The 16,392-nt window shown below is 36.5% G+C and overlaps 1 long non-coding RNA gene across 1 annotated transcript; it reads right to left on the bottom strand.

Annotated features, from left to right (window-relative positions):
- Positions 1-9,596: 9,596 nt before the first annotated feature.
- LOC109214647 lies at positions 9,597-9,829 on the bottom strand. The gene is made up of 2 exons (XR_002066208.1): positions 9,746-9,829; positions 9,597-9,634 (listed from the first exon to the last, which is right to left on the bottom strand). It is a non-coding gene; the product is annotated as an uncharacterized LOC109214647 (long non-coding RNA).
- Positions 9,830-16,392: the final 6,563 nt, after the last annotated feature.

Here is a 16,392-nt window from a genome sequence, read left to right as displayed (position 1 = left end):
ATCTTTAATCCATAAAATAATAGCATAGGAACAAGTTTTAGGTCCAAATTCCTTACCTCGATGAAGTTCCCTTGAAATCCCTCTTTCAAATCGTCCAAAAAGCTCCAAAGCCGAGATAAAAATGGTGAAATAACTCAAAATTCGCGAAGGACATAATTTATACCTTCTTCCCAAACATTTTCGCATTACGGCCCTTCTACCGCTTCTGCGGTACCGCATTTGCGGTCCAAATCACCGCATCTACGGTCCTCACTTAAACTCCCCTTTTCGTATCTGCGATCCATTATCCGCATCTGCGACTCCACAGATGCGGTCCTCTTAGCCGCTTCTGCGGTTCCTGCCCCTTAAGCCCATTTTCGCTTCTGCGGTCGAATCCTCCGCTTATGCGGCGTCGCACCTGCGGTCCCCAATCCGCAGGTGCGAAAATACCAGAAACAGTAAATTCAGCAGTTACAACAAAGTCCAAACGTCTCCGTTAACCATCCGAAATCACCCCGAGGCCCCCGGGACCTCAACCAAAATCACAAACATATCCTAATACCTTATTCAAACTTGTTCCAATCTTCAAAACACCTCAAACAACATCAAATCATTCAAAATACATCGGATTCAAGCCAAACTTTCTAAAATCTTCCGAATCCCGCTTTTGATCAAAAACCCAACCAAACCACGTCCGAATAACCTAAAATTTTGCACACACATCCCAAATGATTACGAAGCTACTGCAACTCTTGGAATTCCATTCCGACCCCTAGATCAAAATCTCACCCACCAACAGGAAATTGCCAAAATATCAACTTTGCTAATTCAAGCCTAAATCTACTCCGAACCTCCAAAACCCATTCCGATCACACTCCTAAGTCTCAAATCACCTCCCAAAGCTAACCGAACCATCGGAACTCAGATCCGAGCCCTCTGACACATTAGTCATCATCCGATTGACTTTTCCAACCTAAACTCACCCCAAAGAGACTAAGTGTCTCAAACTTCACCAAAATTATTCCGGATTCGATTCGACCAACCTGATACCACAAAATACGGATAAACAAAGCATAAAGAAGAAGAAATGGGGGAAACGAAGCGGTAACTCATGAAACGACTGGTCAGCTCGTCATAAGAATTCACGTGGGTAAATGTTAAAGAACTAGAAGGTTCTTTACAAATTCTCTTATGTTACTTGTTCTCATTAATTCATATACCAACTAAAATTGGGATTGAATCCCATGAATGCTGGAAATATCAAAGGTGAATATGGGCTCATTCACCTGCCATGTATACCACATAAGATGCATCTATGAGAAGGTTACATGTGCGATTATTATTAACTCGCAACATGGTGTTTGCGAGGTAACTTGCACAATAATTTGATTTAGAGCATAGTTTTTAGATTTTTTATTCAAGATAGTTCATCTTGATAAGTTGGTTTACATCACAGTTGGTTTAGCAAAATAATTTATTGAGTGCCTCCACTTAATAGCTAAACAATTGCTTATGAGAATAAAGTTATGTATATCAATTTGATATACGTTATATATGAAAGTGTATTACATTCTCCCCTTATGAGTGGTTCAGGGTCAAGAACCAAATAATTTCATCTTATTATTATTAATGTGCGGTGTATATTTTGATTAACACCATAACACACAAACATGGGTTCTCAAAGTTGAGGAAACAAGTTAGTTTTTCTAACATGAGGGGGAGATATGATAAACAGTTGAGAAAAAGTTACGTGGAATGAATTATCATTTGTACATTTAGATCCTCGAATAAGATAATATGAACTTTATGTTCATAAAAAGATAATTCATGTGCAATATATTGCAAAGCATGCCAGAAGCATTTGCTGACCCAAAGAAAGTAACTATATTCTCACTGCAAATGCTCCTATTAGAATAAGTCCTGGAAGGACAAAGTCTATGGTACGCTTAAAGCGTATAGAAAAATCGGTTTCAAATAAAACTTCTTGATAAAGAAGATGAGCAAATGATCAAAATGATCATAATAAAGGAGGCAAGTGATCTAGAAGATCACATGACATAACACTTCATAAAATCTCATGAGAGATTCAGGTACCTGAATATATGAATGAAGAGATACTATGTTATGTATTTATGAAAAATAAGGAGGTTGGAACTGATATAAAATGTTTGTCAACGACATCTATAATAACGCTAAATATATATGAGGATCTTAAGTCTGGAGAAATAATTTCGAATAGGATTGGTTTCATATGAAAGACATGTAGTTTTGAACATGCAGTTCAAACACTTGAGAGTATAAAGTCAATGATATGTGCAATCAGTTTTCGATATCTTATTTGTCTAGCATGACATGAAAACTTGATATGTATCTAATTAAAGTCTATTATATGACTTATATAACTTAACTTATATGACAATCCTTGATGGATTTAAATCGCTTGAAGCATATACAATTCTTGGTCCTGAAGTACCATATCCTAAATGCAATTTGTGCACATATGTATCTTGCTATAACTATAAGCATGATAATATGATAGCAAGAGTTTGCACCCCTATGTGAAGATATTGAAATGATGATTCCAACAAGATCATATGAAGACAATACATCTATCAGGAATGATGATTTCAAGGTGAAACAAATTCGTTGAAGTTAATATGGCTGGTTTGTTTATCAAATATCTACCAACGATCTTTTGAAGATGGTGCACAAGATTGGGATGCGAAGGCTCAAGGATGTGAATTGATGCTCTCATCAGGGGGAGTTAATGCGTGTTGCACTCTTTTTTCCTGACAAGGTTTTGTCCCACTGGGTTTTCCTTGCTAGGTTTTTAACGAGGCAACCAAAAGGCGTATTATTAGATATATGTACTCTTTTTCCTTTTCTAGAGTTTTTTTTCACATTGGGTTTTACTTTAATTAAGGTTTTAACGAGGCACATTATCTATTGAATAGATATTCAAGGGGGAGTGTTATAAATAGAATTTTATTTATGGTGAATGTCTATATTTAGAGAGATTCTAGGATTTATTACTTGGTGGCTAAGTCACCCCCTCCCTATAAATAGACGGTTCTATTCCATTGTAATTCATTCCAAATTCAATAAGAATTCCCTCTCTACTTTTCTCTATAATACTTTTCTTCTTATTTTATTGTTTTTATAACATACATTTAATAATAGGTTAATTTTGCTCAGTTATGTCAGCAAGCATACATCACTCTATTCCTTTTGCTGAGGTGGGGCGACTATGTTTGGTTTCTAATTGTTAGTACTAGAAAGGTCTATGAAAAAGTAAAAACTACACAAATAAAGAGAAGAATCTTCATATGAAAATTACTCCTATCATGTACAAGCAGAAAAAAAAGAAAAGTAACTAGGTGAAATAGTCTCATTATGTTGAAGGAGGTAAATTTTAGTGCAGTAGTGTTCTCTTATTCTGTATATACGTTTGAATGAAGCTTTTTACCAAAAATAGTTTTGTTATTTTATTGGCAAAATACATAGTTTACCCATCAAATTTGCAACGAAATTCATGTTAGTTGTTACACACCTTTTTCATGAGAAACTTTTTATATACTCAATATTTTAAAAGTGTGTCTAAAACACACCTCTACTTGACCACTTTTTTCTCATCAAGTGTAGTCACACACAAATAATAACGTGACACGTGTTATTAACTTTTAAAAAAACTTAAATTTACAATTATATCCAACTTCTTCGTCTTCCCCCAAGTTGTACCACCATCCTTGCCTCCCCTGCCCTCCAAGTGAGTAATTTGTACTAACAACCAGAAACTTTTAGTTTCAAATTATTAGGACGACATTGAATTTCTATCATCATTGCCGATTTAATATCCCCAAATTTCTCGTATTTGTAGCTTTCCTCTTTCAAATTGACTAACCACCAATTATATAGTTTCAGTACCAAATGTGCTTACATCAGCAATAGTGAGAATAAAATAGAACCCAAGAACTCAAAATTCCCAACCTATCGAAATAGAAGAAACTACACTTACCCAATTAGATCCCACAAATTCTTATGAAACACATATGAAGGACTCCACGAAGTTTTCCTTCAATATTTGGCCACCCAGGCAGTGCAACCGTGAGACCGTCATTCAATGATTCCTATATTAAATATGAAACTCTGATTTTTTTTATCCTCCTTTAAATCTTGGTAAAAATATTTGATGGTATGGTGGTAGAAGAAGGCGATGGTGTAATAATGAAAAAAGATGAAAAAGAATAATGGATTTTTTTTTAAATGAAGAAAAGGATTTAGAAAAATGAAAAGACTGACAAGTGCTGTCAAATGAGCTATTTGACACAGAATTATAATTGTCCATTTGTCTCTTATGTGTGAAAAATACGCGAGTGACACGTATAAAAAAAGTATGTTTTAGACACACTTTTGAAAGATTGTGTAAAAGATTACTCTAAAAAAAAGGTGTGTAATAAAAATTTTGGTGCAAGTTTGATCGATAACTATATATTTTGCCTATTTTATTTTGTTAGTGGGTAAAAGTCGATATGTGCCTATCCTATAGTCGAATTTTTAAGTATTGGTCAAAGTTTGAAGTCGAGTAGAAAATTTGAGTTTTGGCAAGCGAATTCAACCGAGTCAATACTCAATACCCTTGGGATTATGGGACGAGAGTTATTTTTCCATTTAAATTTTTTGGGAGTGGGAACGTACACGAAGACTTTAAAGGGATATGATAGACTCATATAGTACACGCTCCGTTTTAATTTATGTGAACCCTTTTATTTTTGAGTAACAATTTGATTAATTTATGAAGCTAAGTTGGATTAGATTAGTTCTACATTTTAAAGTTATACTTTATTACATTATAGTAAANTTTTAATAGATAATATTAGTAGATAATTGTTTTCTTTTATTCATTTTGCCACTACTATACATGATGAGCGATGTTTCTCAATTATAAATTATAAGGATGAGTAATACACATTTTCATCAATGTGGGGGAATAAAAGGCATTGATTAAAAATATGTTTAGCTGATGAGTGTGTTAATATAATCAGAGATTAGTGGCATAGATTTATGAAAGTTTGGCATTGTTTTTAAGTACGTAGGACAGTATAATATTACTATAATAGTTTCAATATCCATGTGACTGACACAAGTTTGATGCGTGACAAAGTTTACGTACCTTTTTTCAGACACTGAACTGCTCACCCTCCTAACCAAATCCACGCATTAACCTAACTCCCAGATATATAATGCTCACGTAATGCATAATCTTTTTTTACTCCTTTTTTTAATAGGGTAAAAAACGGAAATAAGTCAAATGGTATGTTTACTAATACCACAGCAAATCAGTGATGAAAAGTATTTTTTTCAAAATTATTCCAAGTGTTTGTTTTTTCCAACAAGGTGGAAATGGCATTTAATGTGATGGTTTCCAAGTGATGACTTTTTGTTTATTCTTAATTTCTCAATTCCAGTATGTTTAGCCTAGTGGTGGCAAAATGTTCCATATTATTCTCTAGAAAAATGAGTTGGATAATAATTTTTTAGAAAATACGGTAAATATAGATAAGATTTATATTATCCACGTAAAATTGGATACTTAATGGATAAACAATGAGTTTAGTTTTTACATTTGGAAAGATTCAAATTGAGGGTCTATATATTTTGCCTATTTTATTTTGTTAGTGGGTAAAAGTCGATATGTGCCTATCCTATAGTCGAATTTTTAAGTATTGGTCAAAGTTTGAAGTCGAGTAGAAAATTTGAGTTTTGGCAAGCGAATTCAACCGAGTCAATACTCAATACCCTTGGGATTATGGGACGAGAGTTATTTTTCCATTTAAATTTTTTGGGAGTGGGAACGTACACGAAGACTTTAAAGGGATATGATAGACTCATATAGTACACGCTCCGTTTTAATTTATGTGAACCCTTTTATTTTTTGAGAAACAATTTGATTAATTTATGAAGCTAAGTTGGATTAGATTAGTTCTACATTTTAAAGTTATACTTTATTACATATAGAAAACATACAGGAAGTACTATAAGTTGAAATTCTTCTCATTTCAATGTGATGAAAAAGGTATTTCGAAATCTTTGATCAAAATTTATATAATTTGAGTCTCGAAAAGCAAAAAAATTTACAAAAGTTGACACAGATGGAGTATATTCTTTCTTTAAGGATTGTCAAACCCACCAGCTTTGAGTCTTTATAGAAGATACTACTAATTGATTTGTTGGCACTGAAAATGTGTTAGGACCGAGGAAGAGGTAAACCTGGAAATAAAGAAAGTAAAGAACATCAAATTTTAAAGTGGAAAACCTTTCAAATCGAAGGTAAAAATCACGGGATTACAAAGATCCAAAAAATTCCACCATAACAATAAGAGGGTTATAAAAGTTCTCCAAATTGGCTGCACAACAAGTGTGAAATACGGAGCAACAAGAGCAACAACAAAACAATTGAAGAAAGAAGAGAACCCACAGAAACGAAGCTGTTGTTCGGGGACCGAAATCAGATGTTACGGGCCTCCAAATCCGATCTTCACCGTTCAAATTAAATACCAAGATACTACAAACAATCATTCAATATTTCAGCCCGATCCAATGGTTAACGAATTGAAAACGTGATCTGAAGTTAGCTGGTCGGAATAAAAATCTACAGCAAAACAAATACTTTTCTTCTCTCTTCTCTTTTCTCTCTTGATGAAAACTCCCTCAAAAAACACTCTTATGTTCTTAAGTCTTTCAAAGACTTGTATCTGAGCATAGAATAATTCTTCAAAGTTGTCCTATTTATAGATCATGAGTGGTGTTTTCCCTTAAATCCAAAACCAACTCTGAATAGGAACAAAAACCGATTCCAATTCTGAATATGAATAGAGATCAAAAGAGAATAGGATTCGGCCTTTGGACCTTTGGCTGGACAACATGGGCATGTTCCCAACAAAATGAAGAAAATTGTTACTACTAGTTTAGTGATAATTTTCGCATTTTTTGTACTGAGACGTTGAATATATAACCCCCCCCCCCCCCCCCCTCTTGAGTGCTCATCTTGAAGGACAACCATGATACTGACCAAATCAATTCCCCCATTTGGTCCTTTTATTTATATTGAATATGCAATAGTCTAGGTTGCACCACTGTAATACTTAAGGAGTCATAGTGCGAAATTTTCTTTTGGGATACCCTCACGTTATACCCCTTTATATATAGCACTCTTTAAGGGGGTGCTAGCATAGGGGCGGATCCAAGAGTTTGGGAAGATGGGTGTACTATTTACGAAAAGGTGAAAATATGAAAGAAACAATAAGATTGATATAAAATATGAACTCACAACCTCACTTAGCAAGGTGCACTAGATAACCATTGTATCATATGATCAGGGGAGAAGCCAGTCCTTCAGTTACAGATTCGATTGAACCTAGTAACTTTGGCCCAAATCTTATATTTGCCACAAGAAAATCATTGAATATGCACAAATTATTAAGTTAGAATCCAGTAACTTACAAGAAATTTAGGGTGTGTTTGGTATGAAGGAAAATATTTTCCGGAAAATGTATTTCAATTTTTCCATGTTTGGTTGACTTAAAAGTTTTGGAAAACATTTTCCTTATCAACTCATTTTCTTCAAATTGGAGGAAAATGTTTTCTTTGTCAAGAGAAGGGAAAACATTTTCCAAAACTCCTTCTCAACATTCCCCACCCTCACCAGCCCACCCACCCACCCACCCCTCCAAAAAAGGCTTCTTTTTTTTTTTTAAATTTCAGATTTTCTGTTACCACCCACCCTACTATCCCTCCACCCCACCCAACCCATCCCAGCCTCCCGCAAAAAAAAAATTACCTTTTGTTTGGCCATTTTAAAGTTTTGTTGTTTCGTTTTTCTGCACCACGTACCCCCACTCTCCCCTACCCCCCAGCCCTCTTCCCCCGGACTAAAAAAAAATTTTACTTTTTTTTTTGTAATTTCAAATGTCTGCTTTTTTCATTGTTCCCCCCCCCCTGCCTCCCCCCTCCCCCCTTCCCCCCCCCCCCTCAAAAAATATTTTTTAAATTTATATTTCAGTTTTAGTTTTTTTTATCGGTTTAAAGGTTCAAAATTCTACAAGTACCAAAGTTATGAGTTCGGAGGTTTATGTGTTTGAAAGTTTACAGGTTTAGAAATTATAAAGTTTACGGGTTCTAAATTCCGCAGTTTCGAAAGTTTATGAAATTTGTAGACCCGGAAGGTTGATGGTTTGAAAGTTTATGGCTTCATGTTTATTATATCTAAATTATTTATGAATACTCTTGAGAAGTCATTTTCCTTAATTTGCGTACCAAACACTGGAAAATGAATAAGATTACTACTTGTTTTCCAAGAAAATATTTTCTTGGAAAGCATTTTCCGTTATACCAAACACATCCTCAATCCTGAACCCATAAGTTTCAAATTCTGGCTCCGCTTTTGCATATGATACTTTGAGCTACGTACGGTACAAACATGCATATTTAAATATTGTTAAAAAAAAATAACATTATTATGCATGATTTAGAGAGGGAAGCATGGGTTTACGTGCCCCATAGAACTCCATCTAGATACGCCCGTAGGTGCTAGCTCTACAAAGAGGTTATAAGATTGTGATAATTTTTATAAGATTTTGGATTGCCTTTAGGGTTGGGGATAAGTTTCAAAAGTTTGTTGATGGTAAATATAAATTTGTTCGGATAATATAACGATAGGAATAAATTTGACCATATAGTATAACAAAAATTAAATATAGATAATATTCAAAAATAACGGGATAAATTTGGTCTTTTTACCTAGAATTAACCATATCCTCAATTCTCCTAGACGAGGAAACGTATATTAAAAAGAGGAAATAAGTTTATCATTCTATAAACTTTTTATTCGATAACCGTAACTTGGTGCATGCTCTCCGTGTTGGTATTATTTATAATGTAAAGTTAAAAATTTATTTTTGAAAATCCATTTACAACCAATAGCCATGAGTCTTTTTACTTTTCATGTGTTCTATCTAGGGGTGTTGAAAATCAAATTGACACCGAAGCTTAATGGATTATTGGTATCGGTTAACGGTTTAATGGACGGGGAACGAATTGAAATTTTTTTTATTAACGGCTTATCGGTTTGGGGGCGGATTATTCAATTTTCTTAACGGATAATCCGTTAACCCGTTAAGAATATATATATACATATAAAATTTATTTTTATCCATATATATATATATTAAATAATCAAAAAAATCTTCTTCCTCCAGTACTCTATCAAAGTGAATAATTTACTTCAAAACAAAAAAAATTGCATATTATGTTAGTTTTATTTTTTTCACTTGCAATGAATTTCAATTGATAATACATCTTAAAACCTTCAGGACAGTTCCATAAAGCAGTTAAAGACCACTCGCCCAATGATTCACGTAAGAACTCAACAGTTTTCCCCTTGTCCCAGTTAAGCACAGGCCTGACTTCTAAAACCTGAATAAGGTTATGGAGCAGACAGTTAGAGGAGTTAAATACAACAAGACAGTAACTTTCCTTCTGCCATGCAAAGTGCGGTGCAGAAACAGGCTCAGATGGGTACCTTCCGGCCATGTCTCAATCGTAGACGTGGGTAATGTTTGAACAGTTCATCAACAGATTCTCCAATAATTGACCAACTCTGTTATAATTTACGCAAGCACAACACAAGAAGGGATAAGAACCTTCTGACAGGTAAACAAGAGTAACATAATCTTTTACTTGGATTTTAAACAAAATTAACAATCCATACCTTCTCATCTACGTTACGATAGTGTACAGAAACACATAATTTGTTGTTCTCAACCTATGCTCCCGTGATGTCTTTTGTGAGCTCAACAAGAGATCTAACAACCTGCTTGAGCATAAATTGAATTTATACCAAGTGCTGCCACAAATAGCAATAATTTTCTTTTACCACAAAACTAGCAAACCCTTCTTCCTCCAGTATATAAAATTTTATTTTATTTTGATTGAATTAGGCCGATAAATTACCCGATAAGAGATAAACCGATACCAATTCGTCCGATATCCTATCGGGTGGCTAGCGAATTAATACATTTAAAAGACGATAACCGATAAGTCAAACTGTTAAGAGTAAATAACCGCACAATCCGCCCAATAAGCAGCCCTAGTTCTACCTATTTCCAGTGGCTTCTTGCATGAAGCCTTAAAGCCAAGTGTTGAATGGCTTTGACAAATGGCTATGCAAATCTATCATGTGTTGGAAGACTAGGTAAACTTATTAATATTGAAGCCAAGTGGACTAATATATTTAGACAAGTGTTAAAAGACTCTTCACACTTGTCATACATGCAACCTCCCTAATTGCCTATAAATAGGATGACCATTAGCCATATTGACTCAATTCTTAACCAACAATTCATATTGCTAATCATTATTTTCTTCGTAGAATATTTTAATTTCTGTAACAGCTACAGAAAATACCTTCATCTTCTCTTCTTTCTGGGCAACTGCTGTTGGACTTTAAGCCATTGGGCTTTAAAGTAGAAGAAGTGTGAATTGAAAATGGAGGGAAATTGAAAATTTGAAGAAGTGAACTTTTGTCTTGCACTTTGTCCCTCATTGGTGAGTGACAACCACATTTGTGTGCTTATATTTAGAATCACTTCTTAAAGCTCTTAAAAGGAGTTGAAGAGAACGAACCATCGCGCCGTCGTCGTCGCTCGCTCGGCTCGGCTTCGGCTTCGGCTTCGGCTTCGGCTTCGGCTTCGGCTTCGGCTTTGGATTTGGATTTGGATTTGAAAAATGATCGATCGATAAGATTATTTCTGGAAAAAATTTATTTAATTATTTAATAATTAATTAAATGCCAAATCACTGCTGAAAATACGCCAGAACCCTGCTGAAGGTTCAGAGGGCCTCTCTGATAATTAATTAAATGCCAAATCACTGCTGAAAATACGCCAGAACCCTGCTGAAGGTTCAGAGGGTCTCTCTGACCGCGGTAGAACCGCGGCAGGCTGATTCAGAGAGCTTCTCTGACCGCGGTTCTGCCGCCACGCGGTAGAACCGCGGCAGGCAGCGTATTCTTCTGAAAAGGCACCTTTTCCAGACACCGGTGGCGGCAGAACCGCGGCAGGCAGCGTATTCTTCTGAAAAGGCACCTTTTCCAGACACCTCTTCTGATAATTGCCTATAAATTCTGAGGCAAGGCTCCATTTTCTATACATGAAAAACACTCCAGAACTCCTTTCTTTCTGAATATACTGCATCCTAATTCGCAGTCTCTCTCTCTCAAATTCGTAAGTGTGATTTTGCTCCGTGCTTTTAGTTCGTTGGTATCCTGCAATTTGTATTGCCACTGTTGCAGGAAGGTTTATTCCGTTTTATCCTGGGAGGATTTAATCCATTACCTTGGCAACGTGTGAGGGGGTTAAAATTCCTTAAGGACACACAAGAAACTTGTGGACTCGGAATATTTCTGATTTTCTACTATTTTCAGATTTCTTTAATTCTCCTAACAGTTTTTCCTGATTTTTGGTTTAACACAGTAACTCACAAGCTTAAGGAATTTTATAATACTAACGTTTCTGTGTTGAAACATATATTAAACTGTTATTCATATTTTGTATACTGTTTTGGAGACTAAAGCCTTGTTGCTTTCTACTCCAATAATTCTTCCTATCCGGTTTAAAGTACATAAAAACTTTGCCGGAATAATAAACGTACGGGTTTGAAGTATATAAAAACTTCACCATTGTTACGTATTGTATGTTTGGTTTGATATTCAGTTTGAAGATATCAAAACTTCACTGATTTAACAAAGTTCTGTATTGTTTTCAACTTTACAGAAATATGACGAATGAAAACCAAACTAATGGAAGTGTTGCGGGAACGGGTGCTACTGTTACGAGTGTTGCTGCCTCGTCAAGCCGTTCTACTCCTGCTCATGTTATGGCACCGGCAGAAAAACCCGAAAAGTTTTCCTGTATTGACTTCAAACGCTGGCAAATGAAAATGCTCTTCTATCTTACTACGTTGAGTGTGCAACGTTTCATCAAGGAGGATCCACCGGTCATGGCTGAAAATACTCCGGATGATGAACGACTTGTTGTAACTGAAGCATGGAAACATTCTGATTTCCTGTGCAAAAATTACATTTTGAGTTGTTTGGAAGATGGCTTGTACAATGTCTATAGTGTCATGGAAACTTCAAAAGCGTTATGGAATGCACTTGAGAAGAAGTACAAGACTGAGGATGCCGGACTTAAAAAATTCGTGGCTGCAAGGTTCTTGGATTTCAAGATGATTGACACTAGGTCGGTCATAACTCAAGTCCAAGAATTACAAGTCATTGTACATGACCTCCTTGCTGAAGGTATGACCCAAATCAATAATTTTATTAATAAGATTTATCTTGTTATTAATAATGAATTTGTTATTGAAGGTATGGTCATAAATGAGGCCTTTCAAGTCGCTGCTTTCATTGAGAAGTTACCTCCGCTGTGGAAGGATTTTAAGAACTATCTTAAACACAAACGGAAGGAAATGACACTAGAAGACTTGATTGTTCGTTTGAGGATAGAAGAGGACAACAAAAATGCTGAAAAGAAGTCACGTGGACACTCGACAATAATGGGGGCAAACATTGTTGAGGAGGCACCACAAAATAAGAAGAGGAAGAAAGCTTCTGGACCAAAGAATTACCCAAGTAAGAAGAAGTTCAAGGGTAATTGCCACAACTGTGGAAAATCTGGGCGTAAGGCAGTGGATTGTCGTGCGCCAAAGAATGGTAAGAAGAAAAAGAATCAAGCCAACATGGTTGAAGATGAAATGGAAGACTTGTGTGCCATGTTGTCTGAATGCAACTTGGTAGGAAATCCGAAAGAATGGTGGATAGATTCTGGAGCCACCTGCCATGTTTGTGCTAACAAGGAGTTATTTTCTTCTTATGCCCCCGCAGGTCCCGACGAGACAATCTTCATGGGAAATTCATCTACGGCCAAAATTGAAGGAGTTGGCAAGATTGCGTTGAAGATGACGTCGGGAAAAATAGTGACTCTAAACCAAGTCCTCCATGTTCCAGAAATTCGCAATTCGCAAGAATCTTGTGTCTACCTCCACTTCTTGTCAAGAATGGATTCAACATGTATTTTTGTTTTCCAATCATGTTTGTACTAAGTAAGAATGATAGTATGTAGAAAAAGGTTACCTGAATGAAGGGCTTTTAAGCCTAAATTGTAAATAGCAGTTCATATTCAATTAAAGTGAAATGCTTCTTCTGTACTTGCTTGAGTCACACTTTTATGGCATTGCGCGTTTTGGTTCAACGGTAAACTTCAAAACATTGGCGAAAGATGATAAATCTGAAGTATTGCAGAATGAATTGATTAATTCTAATGTCAAAATATGTGTGGAATCAAAGTTTGCTAAGCATCCTTATAAGTCCGTTGAAAAGGAATTCAATGTCCTTTAGACTTAATTCACACAGATATTTGCAACATGAAATCACACCATCTTCGCGGTGGGAAAAAGTATTTTATTAGCTTTTTATTGATTGATAGCAAAGAGTTTACTGGCTAATGTTTATTTACTTAATAGTAAAGATGAGGCAATTGATGCTTTCAAGCAATACAAGAGTGAGTTGAAAAGCAACTAAACAAAAAGATAAAAATGATAAGAGAGTGATAGGGGTGGCGAATATGAAATCCCTTTTGAAGAAATAATGTTTGGAAAATGGCATTATTCACCAAACACTGCCCCTTACTCTCCACAATCTTAATGGAATTGCGGAGAAGGGAAGGAATCGGAAGTTTGAAGGAGGAGATGATGAATGCATTTGCTAATATGTTTCTGGCTTACCACAGAACTTGTGGGGGAAGCTATACCTTCACAGCTAACCGAACCTAATCAACGTGTACCTCATAGTAAAACACAATCCATTCCTTATGAGAAGTCGGGAAAGGAAGGAAGCCTAGCTTGAATACTTCAAGTGTGGCGCCCCGGCTGTTTAGCTCAAGCGTACAAGTTCTAAACCTAAAAGGGTTAGAATAGGTCCAAAAACGGTTGATTGTGTGTTTATTGGATATCGTAACCACCCAACTAGCAAGGCATATCGGTTTTGTGTTAGATAAATAGAAAATTCCAGAGATTCACGTTAAATACGATAATAGAATCAGATAATGCTGAATTCTTTGAAACTATTTATCCGATATTAAAAGGCAAAGTGAAGTGACCTTACCAAAAGCAAAAACGACTCCGGGGAGGAATAATATAGATGGTACTGCCTAATGAAGAAAATCCGAGAAGAAGTAAACGTCAAAGGACATCTACTTCATTCGGTCTTCCAGACGTTTTTCTGACTTTTCTGCTTAGAAAATGAGCCTCGTACCTTCAAGGAAGCAATGTCCTCTCTCAGAGGCACAATATTGGAAGAGAAGCTGTCATAGTGAGATAAAATCCATATTGAGGCAACCAACTTGGGGAATTGGTTGATCTTCCTCCCAGGTACAAACATTGGGTTTAACCAGTGCGATTCTTCAGACAGCAACAATGAAAGACGATGGTACTGATTGCAACAAATACAAGGCAGACTGTTGCTAAAGCGATTTAAGACAACGAGAGGTCTTGACTTTTTGACACATACTCGCCGGTAACAAAGAATTACAATCCATCTGCGATGCCTACATCAGCCGCCTTACCGCCTCTGCTACTGATCTCTCAAATCACCAAGTCAAATGGATGTAAAAAACAGCCTTCTTAAATTGGTGGATTTAGAGGAAGAAATCCTACGATGGACCGAAACCTGAGGGTTTGGTGGTTCTGGGAAAAGAAAGAAAGGTGTGTCAATTGTAAGTCTCTTTTATGGACTAAACAGAGCACCCAGGCAATGGCAATGCGAATATTTGACCAACAATGTTGTCAAATGGCTTTAAGATTAATAATGTGATAAATTGTGTTACATTAAGAACGTTCAATCATGTAGTCATCTGTTGCTTATATGTTGATGATGATGGCTAATAATGAGCAAAGACATTGCGAATTAAGCTCTACGACCAATGCTTGCTAGTAGTATTGATGTAGAAAGACGTGGAGTTGCCAAGATGTAATATTCCTAACGCGCCAATCTAAACATCACAGAGGACTCCTCAAGGTCTGCTTTGTCTCATTCACATTACGCTGAAAATGGTACTTCCCTGAAACCACTTCCAAATACTTGGAATTTAGAAGCATGCAACCCAGAACTCCCAACTTCGACTTAAACTATTCAATGCTCATACAGATAAGGTCGACACGTCACCGCTCAACTGGAGTAACTGCACTCTTGTTGCTTGGGCACAGCTTCTCAATCGTACACTCCATCCGACACTGTACACAACCTGATATAGCTTGCATCGCCGCACTAAGTAACACCACTTAGTCGATTCACACAGTATCCCATACAAACATCATTGGGGGGTAGCACTGCACAACGCAGCTTCTTGCGGGTACTTTGGAATATACCAAGACTACCTTTGCACTACAATAAACATCCTGGGTTTATCGAAGGATAACGCTCGACATCTCATTCGCGATATCGGCTTCATCCCAGACAACAAAGTCCGCAAGTGGACTATGTTTTTACCGTGTTGCCGTCGGACGGAGCAAACGTTCTCTCGGACAGTCCTCTTCCAAACACAAACGCTGCATCTCGCTGCATCCTACAACTGGACATCAGCCAGTTTATATGCTTTGGATAAATGGTGCAACGAAGCTCCGAAATGGCTTTCGAAAATTTACTTAGACAGACACCACTTCCGTCTTGGCCAACAACCTTTGGCTCCTATTTGCATACATATTGCGATATAAGGCTGCAATAGGACGGGCCAGGAGGCGTTAGTGTACAACGGCAAAGCCCTCTCGCTCATACCTACACCGCAAGACTCAACCACCGTTAGCCGACACTACTTCTACGTCGGAATTATCACTATTAATTATGTAAGATCCAAAGGATAATGTGGCGGATCCGCTTACAAAAGAGCTTAACTAGAGAGGGAGTTGAGCAAATAATCTAGGGAATGGGTACTAATGGGGCCGAGGTAAAGTCAACATAGCCGGTAAACTCTACAACCTAGAATTTTGGATGTTCCGAGATCTAGGTTCAGGAGCTCAAACAAAGTTTGGATTGACCGGTTAACATTGTCAAAATAAAAATCTTTGGTCGCATTCTCGTGATGAAAGACAATGTTCAGTAAACAAAGGATAGAACTTTAACAGACGTTCTTTAATGATTACTAAGTTTTGATGAGGTATTTATCAAATAGTGTCAATTCTAAAAGGATTACCGTTTAGGAATCACCTATGTAAGTGGGTGGAAGTGGGAAGCCGCTTCAATGAGAATTTGTAAGGCCAATTTCTCCGATAACGCACTTATGGGAAACCAGGGCGGTGTTCATG

Source organism: Nicotiana attenuata, unplaced genomic scaffold, assembly GCF_001879085.1.
Source record: "Nicotiana attenuata strain UT unplaced genomic scaffold, NIATTr2, whole genome shotgun sequence".
Classification (NCBI taxonomy): Eukaryota; Viridiplantae; Streptophyta; class Magnoliopsida; order Solanales; family Solanaceae; genus Nicotiana; species Nicotiana attenuata.
The sequence above is the reverse complement of the archived record's forward strand: the minus strand, read 5'-3'. Positions and strand labels throughout refer to the sequence as shown.